This window comes from Giraffa tippelskirchi, chromosome 7 (genome assembly GCF_054371585.1).
Source record: "Giraffa tippelskirchi isolate mGirTip1 chromosome 7, T2T-mGirTip1v1.2.pri, whole genome shotgun sequence".
In the NCBI taxonomy this organism is placed as follows: domain Eukaryota; kingdom Metazoa; phylum Chordata; class Mammalia; order Artiodactyla; family Giraffidae; genus Giraffa; species Giraffa tippelskirchi.
In genome coordinates, this window is record NC_137281.1 from 77421799 (window position 1) to 77445580 (window position 23782).

Genomic DNA, 23782 nt, shown 5'->3' on the forward strand with positions numbered 1-23782 from the left:
CCCTGTGATAGGCATGAAGGACCTAAGTGATTGGATGGCACAATTCCTTCCAAAGAAGTTCACAGCCTGGTGAGGAGAAGCAGTTAATTCCAACATAATGGCATAAGCACTACACTAAGGACATTAACAAATGAATAGAGAAAAGACATATATTCTTCTTAAAGTGAAATGTAGAAAGATTCTGCCCAGGTGATCCTGAAGCTGGGCAGAAAGATATTCCAGACACAATATATGATTACATATCCTTTAGTTCCTGGTTCTGGCTCTTGTGCTAATTCCTGCGCTGTCTCAGCTTTCTTTTTTTCATCCAGAATCACTCAGGATTTTCAGGACTGGGAATATTTGTTGAATTAATAAGTTAACATTATGAATAAATGAGTGACTGGATGAGCAGGTGAATGCAAGTCATCCAGACTCCCTCAAGAAGCACATTTAGTTGGGATATTGAACCTGTTAGATTAGGTAGACTTTCATTACTTGCTGACCATTCATCTTTCAATTGACAATAGCCAGGGACTCTGGAAACACAATAGCTTGGAGGAGACAGTGATAAGTACCAAGGATCGTTCAATTAGGATGTCTGTGGTTATCATTTCCCCCTTCTGTGACTTGTTGGGAAGCCTCTCCTAGACTAACCTTGAGCCAGATCATAGATGGATGGATAAGAATAGACTTTACTCTTTGCCCAGAGAAAAGTCCTCTATTAAGGCAACTGGAATGTACGCAGTTCCAAAATTCCACGTCCTGGTCTGATAAAGTCTAAGATATATGGTAAGATTAATTGATGCTGCCAAACTCTAAACACTCAAAGCCCTCTCATGGAGCCACTACTATGTTTTCTTAGTTTGGGTAAACTTCTCTTTACAAAAAAAAAATCCACAGCTAAACAGAAACTTTCATTGATCACAAATTTCTTCTTATTGGCTGGGTTCACTACGGCACTTAAAGTTGTTGAGTTGTAAATGAAATTAATTTCCTCCTGTTATGAATTTGTAAAATTGACATTTATTAAGTGGAACATAGAGTGCTGGATGGTGAGCAGCAGTTCAGCAAAAAACTGCAAGAGAAATCAAGCTAGAGAAGTTTACTACCCACAAGTCATGGAGGAAATGCACAGCATACCTCAAGGGACCACATAGGGAAGTCAAGGTAGAGAGAGAGGCAGAATCTGAGATACATGCCTTTATTAGGCCTGTGAGTAGAATGGTGTGGGTTCTTGGGCTAAGGTTGGAGCTGTCAATTTAAACCAAAATGAATGGGATTTTGGTTAACTTTACAGAGGTCTTTTCTAAGGTGTGCATAGGGAGAAGGCCCTGGAAGGAGGGGGTGATGATTGATCACAAGAACTGTTGGGAAGGTCATATCAGAAATTTACTCTGAGGACTGTCTCCAGGGCATGTTCTTGCATGAGAAGGTTGTTGTCAGTTTAAGGCTCCTTCAGGCCACTTGGAACAAAATGGATGCGGGAGCAGCAATGCCACAGTGTAGCTTTGCCAAATTTGAGGCACCATGAATTTCAGAAATGTATCTACTATAAGAAAAGGCTCATTCATTCAACAAATAATTTTTGAGGGCCTATTGTGTGCAAAGCAAAGTCAATTAGACCTGGAATGGTGTTGGAGAAGACTCTTGAGAGTCCCTTGAACTGCAAGGAGATCAAACCAGTTGATCCTAAAGGAAATCAACACTGAATATTCATTGGAAGGACTGATGCTGAAGTTGAAGCTCCAGTACTTTGGCCACCTGATGTGAAGAACTGGCTCATTGGAAAAGACCCTGATGCTGGGGAAGATTGAAGGCTTGAGAAAAAGGGAATGACAGAGGATGAGATGGTTGGATGGCATCGCTGATTCAATGGACATGAATCGGAGAAAACTCAGATCTGAGCAAACTCAGGGAGGTAGTGAAGCATCAAGAAGCCTGGCGAGCTGCAGTCCATGGGGTACAGAGAGTCAGATGTGACTTGAACAACATGAACACATGTTGTTCAGTGACTGAACAACAACAACAATGACAACAACTGGAAGAGTGAAGAAAACAGAGTTCCTAACCCTTAGAATTTAGTCTCTGGAGAGGGCAGACATTAAACAAATAATTTCACGAGTAATTAGTTGAAGTGAATGTGTTGGTAAAATGAATTGGGCCTGGAGAGCTGAGGCAGGATGCTGATAGGATACTGGTCCTTCAAGTCCTAGTCTCTGAAGCCTCCTTGCTCATTGCCCTGGGAATTTTCTGTCAGTCTCCAAGTCATCTTGCTAGCAACTTCTCTATCTGCCTACAGCAGAAGATGTCATTGCCCTGTGGTCCAAATATTGCAGGAAAGCCTGGCTGCTGATGATACTTATGCTAGACAGGACTTTAGCACCATTTCCTGACCTGTTTATGCTTCTGATGAGTGAACAAGAGACCCAGAGAAGGAAGGGAAACCAATATCAACTCAAGGAATAGATAGTCTATTCCACTGATGGTCACTTGTTAGTTTGGGTTGTTTCCACAGTAGCTCTATGAGAGAGGTATTGTTTTCACCCCCATTTGATGGATGAGAAAAGGGAAACTTAGAAATCTTGAGTAATTTACCTAACGTCAGATGGCTAATAAGTATACTAGGATTATGACCCTAGTCTATTGGCAGAGCCGGTGCTGGAACTCCCATGAATTTAGTGTTCATCTCAAGACTGTACACACATCTTGTTTGTATTAGCCAATTTCTTTTTTTATTAGTATATAAATTTACTTTTAAAAAATATTTATTTCAATTTATTTCTCCTTTTAAAAGCAAAGCATGAAAGTCCCAGATAATCTATGTAGTAGCTAATCCTAACTAGCACCTCAGCTATATTAAGTTTCCTAATATGTAATAGGGAGAGTAGGACTTACGTTTAAAAATAGATGTTAGGCAATCCTGTGTGCTTGAATTTTCATAAGGTCAAACATAGCAACACCAAAATAACTTTGCTGCATGCTCTATGGGATCGTATGATAAATGTTCAATAGACGTTTACTTATAATATCTATAAAATTCAGATTCTTTGTTTGAAAGACAGAATTTGTGTTTGATTTAGCATGATACACTCTGAAATTTTCATATATAGTATTTTTTTTTTTCAAGAGAGAATGAGGAGAGAGAGTGAGACAACAGTCTGTCTTTTCTTAGAGTTTTGGGATCTCCATGAAGGACTTCAGTAACTGCTCTCTTCATCCAGCACCATTTTGGACATAACCCAGATTACAATGCAAAAACACTTGGTATGATTGAAAAGCCCTGGTTTACATTCTGGCTCTGCCATTTATCAACTGTTAGGTAGTTAGAATAGGAAACAGGAGTCCAAAATGGTGGTGGCTAAAAGACAAGATTCGTCTAAGAGCTATAACACGGTCTGTCCAAGACCCGAGAGCTGTGACCTGCCGAGGGCTCTAATGTCCATCACTCCAAATCTTTGTTGTGACGAGACAGAACCAAGGAGCATGCACTCACCTGACACAACCATGTGACTCAGGGCAAGATAACCTCTCTTGGAACCCCATAGCTTCCAAGGCCCTACCTGACCTGCTTACTTCTTGGCTCATCCTGTACCCTTCCTCTGTTCACTACATTCCAGCCACGCTGGCTTCTTTCTGAACCTCCTGTGTGCTGTGCTAAGTCTGTTCCTGCATCCTGGAACTTGCTGTTTTCTCTTCCTGGGACCCTTCTTCCCCAAATCCATTTCAGCTCAAATGCCACTTTCTTAAAGAGGTTTGCACACTAGACGGCCTGCCTAGTGGGCTGTCTTCACATTTTTTGCTATCCCATTGTTCACTATTTCACATTCCTCTTCATGGCACCTATCACTATCTGAAGTGGTACCTTTTTGTGTATTGATTGGTTTTTGCTACCACTAGAGTGGAAACTACATGAGCGCAGCGGTCTTGCTTCACTTCTCTGCTGCATTTCCAGCAGCTAGAGCAAAGTGTCAGGCACACAGTAGGTGCTTAAGAAATGGTGGTTAGGCGAGTGATTTGTACAACAAAATGTTTTACTCCAGGATCTCAGGTTTCCTCCTCTCAGATGGATACCACTTAGGTGTCAAGCATCTTGTTCTTAGGTGCCAAAACAGGGGCATGGAGAATGAGAACTGAGAGTGGGCTTTGAATTTGGAAGATGAAAGTCAATAGGAGAGGTTAATGGTGTAGAAATGCAAATGTCTTTGAGAAAGTTGATAGTTTAAACCTATTTTAGATTGAATTCCCTTTGGGACAAATCCCTTCAAATGTAGAATCTAAGAGACTCTCTTGAGAGAAGAGGGAACCAGGAACGGGAAAGTGAGAGCTTAGAAGAGGAGTGAGAGGGCACCGAAGGCAGACTGGCACTGTGGCTGTGCCCGTCTGTCCTGCTCAGAGGAGAGAGCTGAGGGTATAGCTGCAGAAGGCAGCTTTCTCCAAACTCACAGCCTCAGCTCACTTATGGCCCTGAGAGGGAGTGATACTCTTATTTCCTTGACTCCTTAGAGACTCCAGGATACAAGAGAGGCATGGGGATGGGGAGAAAGCATACACAAAGTTAGCAGTGTTGATATCTGAACTAAAATTGCCTGATAACCAGATGTGTAGTTCAGTTGGCCTGAAACTGCACAACTCACACTGGGGCTTGAACCTGTGCGTCGGGACTCAAACCCAGCCAAAACTCAGGTTGGATTTGAACCCCTGTCTTTCACTGAGATCACACACTTGGTCTCAGAACTTGCTGAAGTTCAGGTTCTTTGTCTCAGTACAGAAGGAATTCATCGAGACACAAAGTGATAGGTAAGAAACAAATTCATTTAGAGAGATACACAGTCCATAGACAGAATGAAGTGCATCTCAAAGATGAAATATGAGGTGGTTGGTTTTGGGGGGTTGGATAATTTCATAGGGTAATGGAGTGGGAGGATTATTCTAGCTATCTTGGAGAAGGGGTGGAGATTTCCAGGATTTGGGCCACCATCCACTCTTTGGCCTTTTATGGTCAGCCTTGAAACTGCCATGGCATTGATGAGTGTGTCATTTAATATGTTAATGTATTACAATGAGCATGTAATGAGGCTCAAGATCTACTGGGAGTCGAATCTTTCTCCATCTTGGACCTAGTTGGGTATAACCAGCTTATGTTGCTTCCTCAAGGGCTATGTCATTCTTTTAAAGATTGTGCCCTGCTCTCTTCCCTCCTGTTTCAGGCTGATAGAATCAGGACTCTTATTTTATTTACATATTTGATGCTTTGAAGGAAAATCCTCGTGGAATCCCTGGATAGCAACCTAGATTGTTGACAGGGAGATGCAGGACCAAGGCAGAGGACTGCCAGCATCAGTCAAGGCCTTATCATCTGAATAACTTACAATATTCAGCAACCTACTTTATCTTGGAGGAAAATGGCAAGAAATGGCAGCCGCTTCTTAAGGGTATCCTGTTTCTCTTTGCTCCAGTTCCTACTTGCTGCTCAGCCTGCTAAAGTTTCCACTTGTCAATCCCCTAAGTTGCCGTGGAACTGAGTTTGCATAGTTTAAGAATTTAAATCATGAATTCAGAAACCCAAGCTTTAGTAACAATACTGCCACTGAGCAAGTGCCTTACGTAAGCAGAGCCTTACGTAGGTGATTTTCTCTAGGTGAGGGTGCTGCCTTGGGTTCCCGAGTCTGTCAGTCAAGGTCTTCAGTTACAATAGAAACTACTTGTGACAGATTTAAGGAGAAAACGGTTTTATTCGAAGAATATTGGTAGCTCACAGAATCATGAGAACTGTGGAAAAGTAGGTTTAGGTAGTCAGGAACGACCTATAAAACCATGCCTTAAAACTGATCCAGTGAACTATGCAACATAATTATAAAAAAGACAAATAACCCAGCTTAAAAATGGGCAAAGAATCTGAATCAACAGTTCTCCAAAAAAAAAAAAAAAAAAGTTCTCCAAGGAAGACATACAAATGTCCAATAAGCACATGGAAATATGCTCACCATCATAAGCTATCAGGGAAATACAAATCAGAACCACAGTAAGGTGGTTCATACCTTCTAGGGTGACTGCAATCAAAAAGACAAATAATAACAAGTGTTGGTGAGAATATGGAAAAATCAGAATCCCCATATACTACTGTTGCAAAATGCAAAATGCAACGTGGTGCAACTGCTTTGGAAAACAATCTGGCAATTCCTCAAACAGTTACACATAGAGTTACCATATGACCCAGCAGTTCCACTTCTAGATAAATATTGAAGAGAACATATATGTCCGCATAAAAACTTGTACACAAGTGCTCCTAGCAGCAGTATTCATAATGGTCAAAAAGTGCAAATACCTGAAATGTTCATCAACTATTGAATGAATAAAGAAAATGTGGTATATTCATACAATGGAACGTTATTCAACTGTAAAAAGGAATAAAATACTGATTTTTTATAAAACATGGAACAATGTACTTTGAAAACAGTATGCTATGTGAAAGGAGGCAGACACAAAGGATCACAGATTGTATATTTCCATTTATGTGAAATGTCCAGAATAGGCAAATCTTTGGAGACAGAAAGTAGGTTAGAGGTTCCGTAGAGGGAGATCAGGGAGGAATTATAGGATGATACTTAAGGGATGTAGGGTTAATTTTAAGGTAATGTAAATGTTTAAACTTGATTGTGGTTATGGTTGCACAACTCTGTGAATATACTAGAAGCCAATGAATTACACACTTTAAGTGGATGAATTGTATGGTATGTGAGTTTTATCACAATAAAGCTGTTTTTTGTTTTAAAACAGTTTTCTGGTAAGGAAGCAGTTGTCATTACTGTTGGGCACTAGGTGGCATGGTTTATACTGTTGCTGCTTCCATCCCAGCAGCTCTATATGGCCCCAGCTCTCACCTCTGCATTTCTTCTTTCTTGGGGATAGTCTTGATCCCTGTTTCCTGTACAATGTCACAAGCCTCCGTCCATAATTCATCAGGCACTCTGTCTATCAGACCTAGTCCCTTAAATCTATTTCTCACTTCCACTGTATAATCGTTAGGGATTTGATTTAGGTCATACCTGAATGGTCTAGTGGTTTTCCCTACTTTCTTCAATTTAAGTCTGAATTTGACAATAAGGAGTTCATGACCTGAGCCACAGTCAGCTCCCAGTCTTGTTTTTGCTGATTGTGTGGAGTCCATCCTAAGGGAAATCAGTCCTGAATATTCATTGGAAGAACTGATGATGAAACTGAAACTCCAATACTTTGGCCACCTGATGCGAAGAGCTGACTTATTTGAAAAAACCCTGATGCTGGGAAAGATTGAAGGCAGGAGGAGAAGGGGACGACAGAAGGTGAGATGGTTGGATGGCATCACCAACTCAATGGGCATGAGTTTGAGTAAACTCTGGGAGTTGGTGATGAACAGGGAGGCCTGGCGTGCTGCAGTCCATGGGGTCGCAAAGAGTCAGACACGACTGAGCGACTGAACTGAACTGAACTCACCTCTGCTGCCTCCAGAGAGAATGAGGATCTCTAGTGCATTTCTTCCGTCAGTAGCTCTCAATTCAGTCTGGAATGAGTGTGAAGGTTGTCACTGGATGAGTATCTGGCCCTGTCACCTCTGCCTCCTCCAGGACCCACAAAATGGGGAATACACCAAATGGGAAGAGAGATCAGATGCTGGACTGTCAAGAAAAGGATGTCAGATTTTTGCTTCCTTCAGGTTTTGTTACCTGATCCTCAGGATTTTTAACATGTGATGCAATAGATTTTGCATTTTGTCTGGTGTGCAACACTTTATTTAAACAATGGAGCAAATCAACTAGTTAATATTTCCTTAAGAAATTTAACCGAAAATACAACACAGAGCAATGACTAAATACAACGGTGTAAGGTTGAAGGAAGTAAAAAGACTCTTACTCCTTGGAAGAAAAGCTATGACCAACCTAGACAGCATATTAAAAAGCAGAGACATTACTTTGCCAACAAAGGTCTGTCTAGTCAAGGCTGTGGTTTTTCCAGTAGTCATGTATGGATGTGAGAGTTGGACTATAAAGAAAAACAACAATACAGTATACTAATGCATATATATGGAATTTGAAAGATGGTAACGATAACCCTATATGCGAGACAGAATAAGAGACACAGATGCATAGAACAATTTTATGGACTCTGAGGGAGAAGGTGAGGGTGGGACGTTCTGGGAGAATAGCATTGAAACATGTATATTATCATATGTGAAACAGAACACCATTCCATGTTCGATGCATGAGACAAGGGCTCAGGGCCGGGGCAATGGGATGACCCAAAGGGATGGGATGGGGAGGGAGGTGGGTGGGGGGTCCAGGAAGGGGAACACATGTAAACCCATGGCTGATTCATGTCAATGTATGGCAAAAACTATTACAATATTGTAAAGTAATTAGCCCCCAACTAAAATAAATAAATTTATAAAAAAAAAATAAAGAAAGAAAGAAAGCTGAGTGCAGAACAATTGATGCTTTTGAACTGTGGTGTTGGAGAAGACTCTTGAGAGTCCCTTAGACTGCAAGATCCAACCAGTCCATCCTAAAGGAGATCAATCCTGGGTGTTCATTGGAAGGACTGATGTTGAAGCTGAAACTCCAATACTTTGGCCACCTGATGTGAAGAGCTGACTCATTTGAAAAGACCCTGATGCTGGGAAAGATTGAAGGCAGGAGGAGGAGGGGACGACAGAGGATGAGATGGTTGGACGGCATCACTGACACAATGGACACGAGTTTGAATAAGCTCCAGGAGTTGGTGATGGACAGAGAAGCCTGGCGTGCTGCAATTCATGGGGTTGCAAAGAGTCGGACACGACTGAGCGACTGAACTGAATTGAACTGAACTGATGGCCTATCTTGATACCTTGGTATCTCTACTTTGAGACCCCAGTCTCAAAGCTCTATTAAAATCTGTTAACTATCTGTTTACTATTATCAGAAAATTAATTGCCTTCTAATTAGTTTAGAAGGACTGACTTCTAGGTTAGTCCTCCTCTGGACAGTTGTGTTCCAACTCACAAGATGGACTACTCTGACCCTGGTTGGGGGAGAAATGAGACTCAAGTAATGTCATATTCTCTTTTCTGGTAGTTTAGAAATGGAGACACGGATTCTGTTTAGCTAGTTTTTGAAGAGAAGGGTTTGAAGACAGGTCTCAACCTTTTTGGAGGTCTATTCGATGTTATTTTGATCTTTTAAATAATATTTTGTCATAGAATATTGGTTATTATGTTTTTGAAAATTATTAGTTTATTTTTCTGTTAGTCAAAAAGATAGATTTTAAATTTACGTTTGTAAGCTGTTCAAGAAGAACATTAGCTAAAATTGCTGAGCATAATTTGGTGTCTGGGATGGCATCCAGAAAAAAAATGGTATTTAATGCTAAACAAATAAAGCTATCTGTTGGGGCAGGGAGCCAGAGTACAGTAGTCCACTCTTATACACAGGGGATGTTTTGCATGACCCCCAGTGGTTCTCTGAAACCACAGATAGTACTGAACCCTATTACATGCTATGTTTTTTCTTATACACACATATGTACAGTAAAGTTTAATTTATAAATTAGGCACGGTAACAGATTAACAACAATAACTAATAACACAAATAGAACAGTTACAACAATATACTGTAATAAGTTATGTGAATGTGATCTCTTTCTCAAAATACCTTTTTAAAAAAACAAACGTATTTACTTATTTGGCTGTGTCAGATCTTAGTTGTGGCTCGAGGGATCTTCATAGCACCCAGCAGGATCTTTTGTTGGGGCTCATGGACTCTCTAGTGGTGGCAAGCTCAAAGTATCTTACTGTATTACATTCACTCTTCTTGTGGTCCTGTGAGATGGTAAAATGCCTATGACATGAGACAGGGGGATGTAGATGACCTGACACTGTGATGTAGGCTACTATAGACCTGACACTATGTCAGAAGGAGCATTGTCAGCCTTGGGTGGTCCTGGGTAATGGAGCTGGGGTGATGTTGGTGGTTGGGTGTCAGGAACAAACGATGTCCACGTGGGGTGGGATGGAGTGGGGTGCTGCAAAATCTGATCATGCTGCTCTGAATGGTATGCAGTTGGAAACTCAATTCTGAAATTTTCCTTTTGATATTGTTGGACCATCACTGACTGTGAGTAGCTGAAACATAGAAAGGGAAACTGTGGATGAGGAAGGACTTCTGTATAGAGGATGGATTTTGAGGAGACCCTTTACAGAGAGGAAGGCTAGGTCTCTGAATACAGGGTCACCCAAATGAGTTTCCAAAACCTTAAAACAATTCACCCAAAATAGAGCACCCACAAGGAATGACTGGCTCAGAATCCTGTGAGTACACCTTATTGTCTCCAATCTGTGCTTCCCCGGTGGCTCAGATGTTAAAGAATCTGCCTGCAATGCAGGAGACCTGGGTTCGATCTCTGGGTTGGGACGATCCCCTGGAGAAGGGAATGGCTCCTCCATGGACAGAGGAGCCTGGTGAGCTACAGTCCATGGGGTTGCAAAGAGTCAGATATAACTGAGTGACTAACACTTGCACTTCACTTTCACACGTTGTTGTCTGCCCATCTGTAAGAGAGTGAAAGCTGTTTGAACCTGTCTGTTACCCATGAGGGCTCCATCCTTCATCAAGGCAGGCTAGGCCAACAGCTAGAGGGGAGATGGCATCACTTTTCCTATCCCTGTCTCTTTGTTCTCTGGAATCTAGAGATGGGAAGAGGGAGAAGCAATAAAACACGTTTTCAGAAAGCCAGGAGCCTCTGCTTTTGTTTTTGGTGTATCTCTTAATCTCCTTGGGAAAGAATTGTCTGTTACAAAGAATTAAGGACTCCAAGATAACTTTGTAGACTTGGGAACTGCAGGTGCCCTTTGGTGGCAGCGGTGTTGAGCCATGTGCAAGAGAAGCTGAAGAAGCTGTGCTAACGGGGAGGGAGACACCCACAGAGAGACAGAAATACGAGGAGTCCCCTGGGTCCCGGTGGCTTTCCTGTTTCCTCTTCCCTGTGAGGCCTGGACACCTCTCCTGCCTGCCCTGCGATTTCATGAGACACCTCTGTTTCCTAAAGATAAACCCCTTCTATTTAAGCTAGCTTGAGGGCGTTTGCTTCTTAACATGAATAGTCCCTCACCTCTTCTTAACACTTCTAACAGCCTTGTCCCCCTGCAGACCTCGGCTACACATGTGCTCTTTCTCAGGGCTAGTCAGAAAAACCTGTAAAGGTGGAGTCATGACCCACAGTCTCGGAAGTACTTTTTTCTCACCATCAGGACTCCTTTGAATATTGATAGCCATACTAAAACCCAAAGCTACCATTGGTGTATCATGACCACCAGCATATTTTTTAAAAACCTATCTCAGATCTAAAGGCAATAATCCTTCCTATCCACGTGTTTTCCCATTGCCCACATTTTAAGGTCTACTGAACATAGAGTTATAGACCTGAAGAGAGGTTTGTGATGAACTAACACCAACTTTAGCATATACCATTCAGGTACTGGTACGAAAAGTTCTTGAACAATCTCAGTTTGACCTCAAGCATCAGAGCCTCAGAGTTTCTCTGTGTCTCCCCTGGAGTTGTTAATCCCCAAGCATGCACAGTTCTCCAGAATATACTGCTGAGAACCACTTGACCTCTTTGAGCCTCAGACTCTGCACAATGTAAGTGTGTGGGGGGATGGGGTAAATGAGATATAAATGCACAGGGAAATCACGTGGGCTTGGAACAGAGCAGAGTGTGAACAAGTGTCAGTTCCCCTTCCCTCCCTTCAGTATAACTTGTCAGGACCTCTTGGCTTGAGTATTTTCTTGGGTTCATACTGCCATCTCTAGCAGTGCTATTCCTCAGAGAACACTCCTCACCCCACACCTTAGTTAGGGTGCACGCCCAGATGCACAAATAACTCCTTGACTTGTGCTTTGTATAAATTTTGAGGTAAATCCAGGAGTGAACTTCAACCTGGACTGCACCTATCTCACCAGGGTCTTTTCTCAATTTCCTTGATCAGGTTATCAGAAAATGTCAAAGCTTTCTTGTTCGTATTTGGATACATTTCAAGGTCACATTAAAATATTCTAGTCCTAAAGCCCCACTGCAGTAAGTGTCAGCTTTGAACCAGAAGAGGTCTTGGGGTGACGTCCCCACAGCCACTGAGACACACAGTTGGCTCAGCTCTTTCAGCATGACTTTGTGAATGGCTTTTCTCCAAATTCAGGTTTCAGTGTGATCAGAGAAGTAGCATTCTGGCACTAAAAAGGATTTCCTTTTACATTTCTGTTTTGTTTAGGGACTGGGTGTAATCTGTCTTTGGAACACGTAGTACACACTTCTAGGTGTTGACTGACTGAAAGACTGAGTAAGGATTGAGTGATGCAGGGGAGAATAATTAGAAAGCTTGTCAGTTTTGCTTGGTTACACTTTCCAGAGGTAATGATTGTTAACGAGATGCCGTCTGTCTGTCTTAATTATAGCCTTATTCAGAAATCAAAGTGAATTTGCACATCCTCGGAGTTCGGATTTCACAAGGTTAATTCAACATTGGAGAGGGAAAGGAAGAGAACAAACGTATGGAACATTTGTTATTTGCCTAGTGTGGTATAATGCATTTTACGCATAGCATTTTGACACAGCTGCCTTATGAAATGCATATTAGTCTCCCTGTTACCATGATGACCTTCAAGCTCAGGGAAGGACAGGGAAGTCATTTGCCCCAGCTCACACAGCTGGTAAGTGGGGAGGCCACGATTTAAACCCAGGTCTGTCTGCTGAGGTGAAAAACGTTCTTTCCATGATTGCCCAGTACAGTCTCTGCCCATGTGTGTGGCACTGTGGTGTATTCTGTGATAATGAGGCACGGCTTCTGTCTCAAGAAACCTATTGTCAAGTGGAAGTATTACATAGGAATACTAACGTACTAATTCAAAGTGGCAGTAAATAACAGCACAGTAGAATCATCAGAGAAGTACTCTGTGAGCAGAGAATTCCAAGAAATCTCAAGTATTATATTTCATCTAAGAGGGAGCTTGCTAACAGCCAGCTCAGCCACATTTTGATTTTCTAAAAACAGCCCTCAGGATGGGATTCACATGGTCTGCAGTGTTGATAGGGATGCAAATTAATAAACCTTTCTGGAGGGGATGCTGGCAATGTGTATAAAAAGTCTGAAAATATAGCTGGTTTTGATCCTCAAATTCTACTTCCTGAGGTGTTAATACTAAGGAAACAAATGTGCAGAAGGGGCTTTCTATAAGGATGTTTGTTGTAGCTTCTTTTGTAATGGCGGAGACTCAGAAACAGTCTAAATGTCCAATGACATGGTGTTGGGTAAAGTGTTATATCCTGTGGTAGAATGCTAGCTTAACCATTAACTAGGAGGCTTGATGACAGTGATTCTCAAAGTGTGGTCCATTTCAGAGCATCCTCAAGGTCAAAACTGTTTTCCATGTAATCCTAAGACGTTTGCATTTTCCACTTTCATTCTCTTGTGAGAATGTAGAATATGTATCAACAGGAATTGTAGTCAATATCTTTGTTTCTTTTTCCCTCTGGAATTTGAGAGACTTCCTTTTATGGGGTTGTTTTTTTTTTTAATTTTTAATTGGAGGATGATTGCTTTGCAGTGTTGTGTTGGTTTCTGCCATACATCTACATGAATCAGCCACAGGTATACACAGTCCCCTCCCTCCTGAGCCTCCCTCCCACCTCCCACCCTGCCCCACTCCTCTGGGTCTTCACAGAGCGCCAGGTTGGACTCCCTCTGAAATACAGCAACTTCCCTCTAGTCATCTGTTTTACACATGGTGGTGTCTATATGTCAATGCTACTCTCAGTTCGTCCCACCCTCTCCGCCCCTCGGTGTCCACAAGTTCATTCTCTGTGTCTTCATCTCTATTCCTGTCTTGCAAATAGATTCATCAGTAGCATTTTTCTAGATTCCATGTATATGTGTTAATATAGGATATTTGTTTTTCTGACTTACTTCACTCTGTATATGGTGTTGGTCTTACCATCCACATTTTGTTGTATATAAAAGGCTCCTTGTTTCTTTCTAGTGGTGGTGTTTGAGCCTGATGACGAGACTATCAGATAGGTCTTCACCTCCTAGTTCTCATCAGGCTGCTGCTGGTATGTTTTCCACTTTCTAGGAACCAGGTACCCTACCGCCAACCTAACGCGACAGAGTTTATTAAAGTGTAATAACCACTAAAAGGAGAAGAGTGCAAGAATGTAGAATGCCCGGATAATTGCTTGGAAACTTGAAAAGGAGAGACACAAAGTTATCAATATAGATTTTATGAGCAGACTTCATAAACTGTGTTCTTGAGAGATGAATCTTTCAGATTGCAATTCTCTAGTGTTAAGGCTGCATTGGAGAGGGAAATTAAAAATGCATTTTTAAAACAGGTAAAGCATCCCACACAGTCTTTATAGATCATTGATTTGAGAATAAACAAAAATGGAGGTTGAAAATTTTTCTAAACATATGTGCACAAAAGAACAGACTTCCTAATACCACACTTGCAGAAACTAGGAGAAAATGTCTAAAGATTTGTCCTTAACTGTAATGTCATGATTAATTTTCTTTGAGGAATTATTGGCAGCATTAGTTTGGGGACTAGGTCAAAAGTCCATGGAGGAGCCCTCGGGAATTAAAGAGGAGGTGTATGGTTGTCGCTCAGTCAGAGTGTTCTGGTCTGGCTTCTCTCCCTCTTCCCTCTTGTACTCCTCTGATTGCCTGGTGGCTCAGCTGGTAAAGAATCTGCCTGCAATGCAGGAGACCTGGATTCAATCCCTGGGTTGGGAAGATTCCCTGGAGAAGAGATAGGCTACCCACTCCAGTATTCTGGCCTGGAGAATTCCATGGGGTCGCAAAGAGTTGGACGCGACAGAGCGACTTTCACTATAGACAGCACACAATATTTTCTATGATGGTCTGTCCCTGGGTCGAGGGCGCCATCCATATGCCTCTGGGGGTGTAGCTCTGTGAGATTCATCCACACAGCCCCAGGACAGCAAGCCCACTGGCCGCAAAGTCTCTGCTGACACGGGCAGAAGTCTCCTCCCCTGGAATCTCCAGAGCTGGGAGGATTTTCAGCTAGCCCTGCTCATCTCACTTTAGTTCAGTTCAGTCGCTCAGTCGTGTCTAACTCTTTGTGACCCCATGGACTGCATCATGCCAGGCTTCCCTGTGTATCACCAACTCCCAGAGCTTGCTCAAACTCAATGTCCATTGAGTCGGTGATGCCATCCAACCATCTCATCCTCCATCATCCCCTTCTCCTCCTGCCTTCAGTCTTTCCCAGTGTCAGAGTCTTTTCCAGTGAGTCATTTCTTTGCATCAGGTGGCCAAAGTATTGGAGCTTCAGCATCAGTCCTTCCGATGAATATTCAGGGTTGATTTCCTTTAGGATGGACTGGTTTGACCTCCTTGCAGTTCAGGGGACTCTCAAGAGTCTTCTCCAATACCACAGTTCAAAAGCATCAGTTCTTCGGCACTCTATGGTCTAACTCTCACATCTATACATGACTACTGGAAAAGCCATAGCTTTGACTAGACGGACCTTTGTTGGCAAAGTAATGTCTCTCTCACTAGCATCTGCTGGAGTGAGGCTTTTGTGTATTTTATTACTGTTATTTCCTTTTAAAAAAACAACAGAGAAAAGAAAAATATTGGCATTATATACTAGGCCTGTGGACAAACCCTCATTTCATCTAATAGAGGAGCTGAATTTTATTTTTACATGTATTGCTTTTATTTTCAAGGCCACAATCTAATGGTTCCTGCTCTGTTGCAAACTTAAGAAAAATTTCAGAAGGATCATTAAGGAAATGAGGAAATGTGATCAGCTTTCTCCTACTTACTGGACCAATTAGCCCTCATCCTCTGTGCTTTTATGGAGTCATAATTGTAGTAAAAAAAAAAAATGTCTACCAAATAGTAGGGGAGAAGTCTGTCCTGACTCACGGGTTTATTTTAAAAAGATCTCAGCCTGACATATTCTATTCAGATGAAGTGCTCTGTCTCTTAGTAACCACCACTCAACCCTCACAGGAATTTGACAGCAGTGACTGGTGGGGCACAGTTTCTGTTCTGTGCTAATACTCAGTAGCTGTTGAAGAATTCTAGTGCTAAAGAGCTAAGCCTGTATTTAACTCTTCAGCTGGGAATCCCAGCATAAGGAATGTTCTTAACCTCTATGGTTTTTCCTTTGTATCCTCAGCCAAGGTTAATGTTGCCTGTAGTTGATTATTTTCTATTTCACTCTTAGGTCTGCCTATACCAGTGTTTCTCAACTAGCATAATTCTGAAGACATTTTTGGTTGTTGAAACTAGAGGTGGGATACTATTGGCATCTAGTAGGTAGAGGCCAGGGATACCGCTACACAACCTCAGCACACAGGCTAGCCTCCCACCCCAACACATGTACCCCCAAAATGTCAATGGTGCCACTAAGGAGCTCCCATTGAGGAGCTCCCAAGACCACAAATAATTGACTTGCCCACATTTTGCTCTGAAGTAGGCACTAAGCTGTGAACTAGCCCTGTCACACCAAAAGTCATTTATTTTGGTTCTCTAGACCTGGCATCTTTTGCCCTTTGTTTTCTAAAATAACGGAGAATTTATTGGGTGAGTTTTTATATTTCTCTTTGGGGGATTCAGATGGATGTCTGCCTATAGTGTGCTCAGTTGAGACATAACCCCCAGCTCTAGGCCAGACTCTGACTGGGTAGATCCTCCTTACATTTTTATAAATTGATTACTCACTCCAAAATTCAGATTACTCTGTTAACTCTGGGCAGATAAGTGACTTCTGTAATTTCATTGTTCTGATGGGTCCTGTAACACCTCCCACTAGCAGGTAGACATTCTGTTACTCTTCTAAGATTCCCATTACTTTGCACAGTATGAGTACTTGTTAGAATTTAAAACCGAAATTTCCATTATTTATTTTACTAGGCTCAGTTTTTGTTTAATTTTTTTATCTGCAAAATGTTACTGATTAACTGCATTATCTCTGGTTATAGGACTGGTATAGGGGTTTTGTGGTAGCTATGGGAGACTTTTTGTCTATCAATGTTAGATTAATTTTTAATGACAGGAGTATTTTCATTTACTTATGTAATAAAAATTAACTTTATATTTCTGTATATCTCAAAAAATATTTTCTGTGCCAAGTAGTATAGATGTTTAATGTTGGAGTGAGATGTTTAATGATGACTGAGAGGTGTAGTTAGGGTTTAGATAAGATGTATTAGATAAGATAGCCCTGGCTGCTGTAACAAACCAGATCTCAGTGACTTAGTGTAATAAAAGTTTCTCTTGAGCTCAATTAAAAGTGCACTGCAGGTATTCCTGGTTAGGCAGCTCTCCTCCAAATAGTGACTCAGAGACTGAGGCACCTTAGCTCTTATAGCTCTGATTTCTTCAGTATGTGGCATTTAAGGTTGCCATGTTTCAAGCTGTGCATGGGGAAAACTACAGAGGATCACTCCTGGGAGATCTTAGCAATCCTGCTTAGAAATGGCATACATTACTAGGGCTCACTTTCCATTGACCAGAACTCCATGACTTGGCTGTCATCTGGCCACAACTACCTCAAGGGAGGCTGGGAAATGGGGACTTCTCTGTAAGCCCCTCAAGAGCAGTAGGAAGTTAGCTATCTCTCATAGTGAGCAAAGAAACAACTTTTTGCATACTAACAGAAAATGGAATCTATTAGAAGAACTTTTATAGAGCTCACAGGTAGACTGGAGAACCCGGCAGGAGCCAAGGGAGTGCTGGGTGGAGTCCAGGGAACACGAAAGACTGAGTATCTGGCCCAGGTGCCATTCTAGTCACTCTGCTTAAGATTCAAATTCCTGATTGGGGAAGGGTAGGAGGATAAATGAACCTCAAGCAGCCTGAGTAGCTGCCCATCTCTGAGTTGCTAGAAGATGGCAGGGCTGACAGTCCAGTGGCTTACCATCTCATTTGGAGTGAAATTGAAACCCTTCCTATGGACTGTAAGCTCAAGTGAACTGGCTCCTGCCTACTTTTGTGACCTCATCTCTCCTTCTGCTTGCTATACTCCAACACATTCCCAGTTTTACTGTTCACGTTTGACAAGCGGTCTCATCTTAGCAACTTTAATGCTGTTGTTTGCTCTTCTCTTTCTCCTAATATTAATATTTGCATGCTCACTGCCTTCAAATCTCTGCTTCAATATATCTTTCATTGTGAGGTCATCCTTGACCACCTTCTATATGTAATATAGCATTCCAAATCATAACCATTGGCCTCTATCCCATTTATCCTGTTTTATTTTCTTCATAGCATTTATCACCACCTAACATTTGTTCATTCTCTATCTTCCCCTCTAATAAAATTTAAGCAACATGAGACAGAGACTTCGTTTTGTTTGCATGCTGAAAATCAAGACAGTGGGTGAGCATCCAAGCAAGCACTAGAATCCAGGTTTCCTTCTTCCTGTTAGTTGGTGGCAGCAGAATTAGCCTCAGAGCTAACATGGCCCTAAGCCAGAGTAGCTTGAGGTATTTAAGAATACCAGCTATTGTCTTTTTTGCATTGTTGTCATTGCTCAGTTGCTAAATTGTGTCCAACTCTTTGCAACCCCATGAACTGCAGCATGCCAGGCTTCCCTGTCCTTCACTAGCTCCCGGAGTTTGCTCAAACTCATGTTCATTAAGTCGATGATGCCAGCCAACCGTCTCATCCTCTGTTGCCCTCTTCTTCTTTTGTCCTTCATCTTTCCCAGCATCAGAGTCTTTTCTAACAAGTCAGCTCTTTGCATCAGGTGGCCAAAATACTGGAGCTTCAGCTTCAGCATCAGTCCTTCCAATGAATATTCAGGACTGATTTCCTTTAGGATTGGCTGGTTTGATCTCCTTGCAGTCCAAGGGACTCTCACAAGTCTTCTCCAACACCACAGTTCAAAAGCATCAATTCTTCATTGCTCAGCCTTCTTTATGGTCCAACTCTCACATCTGTACATGACTACTGTTTTTTTTTTTCTTTTTTGCATAATCTGAGTCACATTGTTAATCCTTATTCTTTCCATATTATGGACATTTTTTTTTGCCATGGCTGTACCATTATTTATCATTGACCATGGATAGCACATTTAAAACATTTTGTCTGTGTTGCTTATAAAGCATTGTGTCAACTATTGTAGTTACAAAGTTCTTAAAGCTTGTTCTTATAAAGAGATACATGCCTATGTGCTTGTGAAGGAGATGGCTGTGCCATCAGGGTGTTGTTGCTGAGTTCTGACTGGTGAATTTCTCTGTCTGATAGGTCTCCATATCAGTTTATGGTGGATACTGACAAGCATATAGGTTAGCTGTCATATCTGTTCTGCTGTCCATGATGACCTTTGGGCTTTACCAACTGCTGTACATGTGTTCACTTATTTATATTGGATTTTGGCAAGTATAATTACCTCTTTTCCCTGCCTAAGATCTGAAACAAGTGATAAGTAATCAAAGGAATAGCAAATAGAGATGAAATCATCAACTTTATTACTGATAAAGCTAAAATCAAAGAATGTGGCTTAGGTGTAGGACAACAATGTACTTTCTAATACCAAATTTCAGAAATGAATGGATTTATACACCTAGTCATCATCTCTGAAAACGTACAGGCTTCTCCACATGAGAACCTACCTTGTGTATTTAATAGTAGAATTAACAGAGTAGAATGAGGAAGAGATAGAGGGAAGCTAGCTAGGAAGGAGTGTTACACTAATAGATGTCCTTCCATATGGAAAGAAACACCTGGAATGAGAAATTAGTGTCCCAGCTAATAAGTTGAAATAAATTGCTATCATATATTTTAAGATATTTTACAGATTGAAAGACTCCTTTAAAGAAGCTAAAAAGATGTGAATAGAGTTTACTCATACACACTTGTGTAGATGAAGCAGGAAAAATATTCACACACTGAGTGTTCTCAAGCTAGGCTGGGGAATACTGATTGTGTCTAGTGGTGCTTGTATACAGGTGAGGACTGAGGCAAGCACCTAACTTGCTTTACTGTTGAGCTTCTTCTAGTGGCAACATTGAAATCATCTTAGATTTCAAGACAGCAAAATAAGAAAATATTAACTTATAGTTCTGCCTTAAATCTATAGCTCAGGGCAAATTGGTTAATGCAAAGTGACTGTAAAGATCTTTTAGAAAATTTACATCAAATGGTTGTCTTGCTGTAAAAAAAAAATTATGTCTAACATAGCAATTAGTACATAATTCAGTTCAGTTCAGTTCAGCCGCTCAGTCGCGTCCGACTCTTTGCGACCCCATGAATTGCAGCACGCCAGGCCTCTCTGTCCATCACCAACTCCCGGAGTCTACCCAAACCCATGTCCATCAAGTCAGTGATGCCATCCAACCATTTCATCCTCTGTCGTCCCCTTCTCCTCCTTCCCCCAATCCTACCCAACATTAGGGTCTTTTCCAGTGAGTCAACTCTTTGCATGAGGTGGCCAAAGTATTGGAGTTTCAGCTTCAACATCAGTCCTTCCAATGAATATAGTTGGATGAATGAATCTTGACCTTGGGCTTCAATGTGAAATCAGTTGAAAGTGAATGTTTCATAGTTTTGAAATTATCTGAAACAGAAATGTCATGGATACAGATGAGTGGAAACTAGAAATGAAAGAGAAAGAAATATGAGCTTTTAAAGTTACTTTCCACTAAACCTAATTGGCTGGTGTAACCAAAGCACTCTGATTTCTCTGTAAAACAGACTGATGCCTAAGGCAAGTTAACCATCCCTCATGGCAGACTCCTATCTAATAATTCTCATTATTAAAAATTTTTTTCTTTATTTTTAGTTGGAGGATAATTGCTTTACAATGTTTTGTTGGTTTCTGCTATACGACAATGCAAATCAGCTATAAGTATATACATATATATCTCCTTTCTCTTGAGCCTAATACCCATCATTTTGAGTTTCATTTTTGCTAAGGATCAGCTGTGATTATTCCAAAGCTTTTTATCCTAGTTTCAGTTGTTATTCAGTTCAGTTACTCAGTCATGTCTGACTCTTTGCGACCCCATGGACTGCAGCATACCAGGCCTCCCTGTCCATCTCCAACTATCAGAGTTTACTCAAACTCACGTCCAAGGGCGGGGCTAAGATGGCGGAGGAATAGGACGGGGCGACCACTCTCTCCTCCACAAATTTATCGAAAGAACATCTGAACGCTGACCAAACTTCACAAAACTACTTCTGAAGGCTGGCTGAGGACGTCAGGCTTCCACAAAAACAGCGCATTATCTTCAAAAGAGGTAAGAGAAATTATAAAAGATAAAAAGAGAGACAAAAGAGTTAGGGACGGAGACCCGTCCCGGGGAGGGAGTCGTAAAAGAGGAGGAATTTCCAAGCACCAGGAAACCCTCTCACCGGCGGGTGTGGGGGAGGATTTCTTATCTCGGAGGGCAACGTAACTGGGAGGAAAAAATAAATAAAATCCACAGATTACGTGCCTAAAGCAACTCCCAGCAAAGAACCCCAGACGCTCGCATCATCCGCCACCAGCAAGTGGGGGCTGAACGGAGAGGAGCGGGCGGCATTGCCTAGGGTAAGGACCGGGCCCGAGTGCCCCGAGGGCAATCTGAGGGAGCTAACGTGAGATAGTAACCTAAACTGTGGGACAGCGAGAGAGAGAGAACTATCCCGCGAAAAGCCCAACTCTAAGGCACTGCCGGCGCGCTCACAGAACAAAGGACTGAGCGATACCAGAGGAGAGCTAGCCGGCTGCGGACCGCCCCATCCCCCGCCGGACACAGCGGGCAGGCGGGGCCCGCCAGAGCCGGAAAGGGGCAAACTCGGCTCCAGAGAGGGCACCCCCTACCAAACTGCAAACAGGCTCCCAGTTTCTAAGCAAAGACTGCCTGAGATCCCGGAGGGTCGACAGCCGCCGGGAGGGTCGCAGCCAGAGACCAGCTCCCCAGAACCGACACAAAGCACACCGGAGCCGGGCGCGCCCGTAAACCGAGGCGGGGACCAGGGAGGTGATAAGCCGCACCGCCCCAACAGGGGAGAGCGCGCTCTCCAAACTCCTGGCCGCCTGGGCAGCTCCGACCGGGAACGGCACAAGCCGCGGGCGAAACCGAGTCTGCGCCTTTGTGGAGTAACCGGGAGCCTGAACCTGAGCGGCTTAGACCTGGGAAGTGCACGCAGCTCAGGGCCCGCTCCCCGGCCGAGTAACCTGAAGCCTGAGCAGGGTAGACGGGGAAAGCACACGCGCCGTGAGCGGGGGCGAACCCAGTGCGGCCGAGACACTGCGAGCTTACCACACACACGCCAGATTTGCAGTGTTCCTTCCTCCCCACAGCACGATTGAACAAGCGAACCTAAAGAGATCACCTCCACCGCTTTGTTGCAGGGCGGAAATTAGATACTGAAGAGTTCTCCAAACAGAAGCCAAATAAACAGAGGGAAGCGCTTTGGAAGGGACAGGCCAACAGATTAAGATCCCTGTAGTTAATACCGACTGCATTGAAAAGGACCTATAGATCTTGAAAAGTATAAGCAGGAATAAGGATCTATCTAAAACTGAGCAGATCCCACACTGCTCACAACAGCTCCAGAGAAAGTCCGGGATATATATATTTTTTACTATATTTTTTTTTAAAAAATTTTTTTTAATTAAAAAAATGTTTTTTTCTCTTCTTTCCTTTTTCTTCAAGTCCTCTATTACACCTTTAACTTTCATTTTCATAACCCACTATTAACTTGCAAAAAAAAAAAACCCTATTTTTGAAGCAAACTACATACATATATCTTATACCTTTTGTGTTTTCTTTTTTTTAATGTTTTTTTTCCTGTTCTACATTTTTTTACTGTTTCTTTTTTTACTGTTTTACTGTTTTTTTTTCTTTTTACACTGTTTCCTTTTCTTTTTTTTTTTGATTGTAAGTTTTATAAGAGTCTAACCTCTACTCTAGATTTTTAATCTTTGTTTTACATATTTGATATCAATTTTGTACATTTAAGAACCCAATCTTTAGGACCCATTTTTACTCAGGAGTGTGATCACTGGCCTGATCACTCTCTCCCCCTATTGATGCTCTTTCTTCTCCCTCAGGGAACCTCTATCTCCCACCCTCCTCCTTCTCTTCTCAACCCAATTCTGTGAATCTCTGAGGGTGTTCTGGGTACCGGAGAACACTTCAGGAACAGCATACTGCCCAGATCTCTCTCTCCCCTCTTAATTCCTCCCTTTCTACTCATGCTCACCTCTGTTACCTTCCTCCCCCCTCTCTATGTATCTCTGTGAATCACTCTGAGGGTTCCAAACTGTGGAAAGCACAGAGGGAAGTGCTTACTGGCTAGATTGCTCTCTCCACATTTGAATTCCCCTCTTCCCCTCCTGGTCACCTCAACCCACCCCCCCCACCTCATCTCTCCATGTAACTCAGTGAACCTTTCTGGGTATCCCTCACTGTGGAGAATCTTTTCACCATTAACCTAAAAGTTTTATTATTGAGGCTGTATGGAAGGAGAAGTCTTGAGGCTACTGCAAGAATAAGACTGAAAGCCAGGGGAAACATTAATTAATAAGAGACCATCCAATAGCCTCCATAAATACACTGAAACCAAGCTCCACCCAAGAGACAATAAGTTCCAGAGCAAGACATACCACGCAAATTCTCCAGCAACGCAGGAACATAGACCTGAGCATCAATATACAGGCTGCCCAGAGGCACACCAAATCCATAGACATCTCAAAAATTAATACTGGTCACTCCATTGCACTCTAGAGAGCAGAAATCCAGCTCCACCCACCAGAACACCGACACAAGC

General features: G+C 42.2%; 1 protein-coding gene and 2 long non-coding RNA genes across 4 annotated transcripts in view; 2 read left to right on the plus strand and 1 right to left on the minus strand.

Moving 5' to 3' along the window:
• The window catches only part of CMYA5 (cardiomyopathy associated 5), a 108999-nt gene that overhangs the window by 6761 nt on the left and 78456 nt on the right, over nt 1-23782 (plus strand). The gene's annotated exons all lie outside the window — the stretch shown is intronic.
• On the plus strand, nt 15940-21258 carry LOC145512334 (uncharacterized). The gene is made up of 2 exons (XR_014058480.1): nt 15940-18606; nt 21048-21258. It is a non-coding gene; the product is annotated as an uncharacterized LOC145512334 (long non-coding RNA).
• LOC145512332 (uncharacterized) overlaps nt 19471-23782 on the minus strand; it is an 84024-nt gene continuing 79712 nt past the window's right edge. Inside the window, exon 10 of the long non-coding RNA XR_014058478.1 lies at nt 19471-20579. This is a non-coding gene — a long non-coding RNA (uncharacterized LOC145512332). The remainder of the gene's footprint in view (nt 20580-23782) is intronic.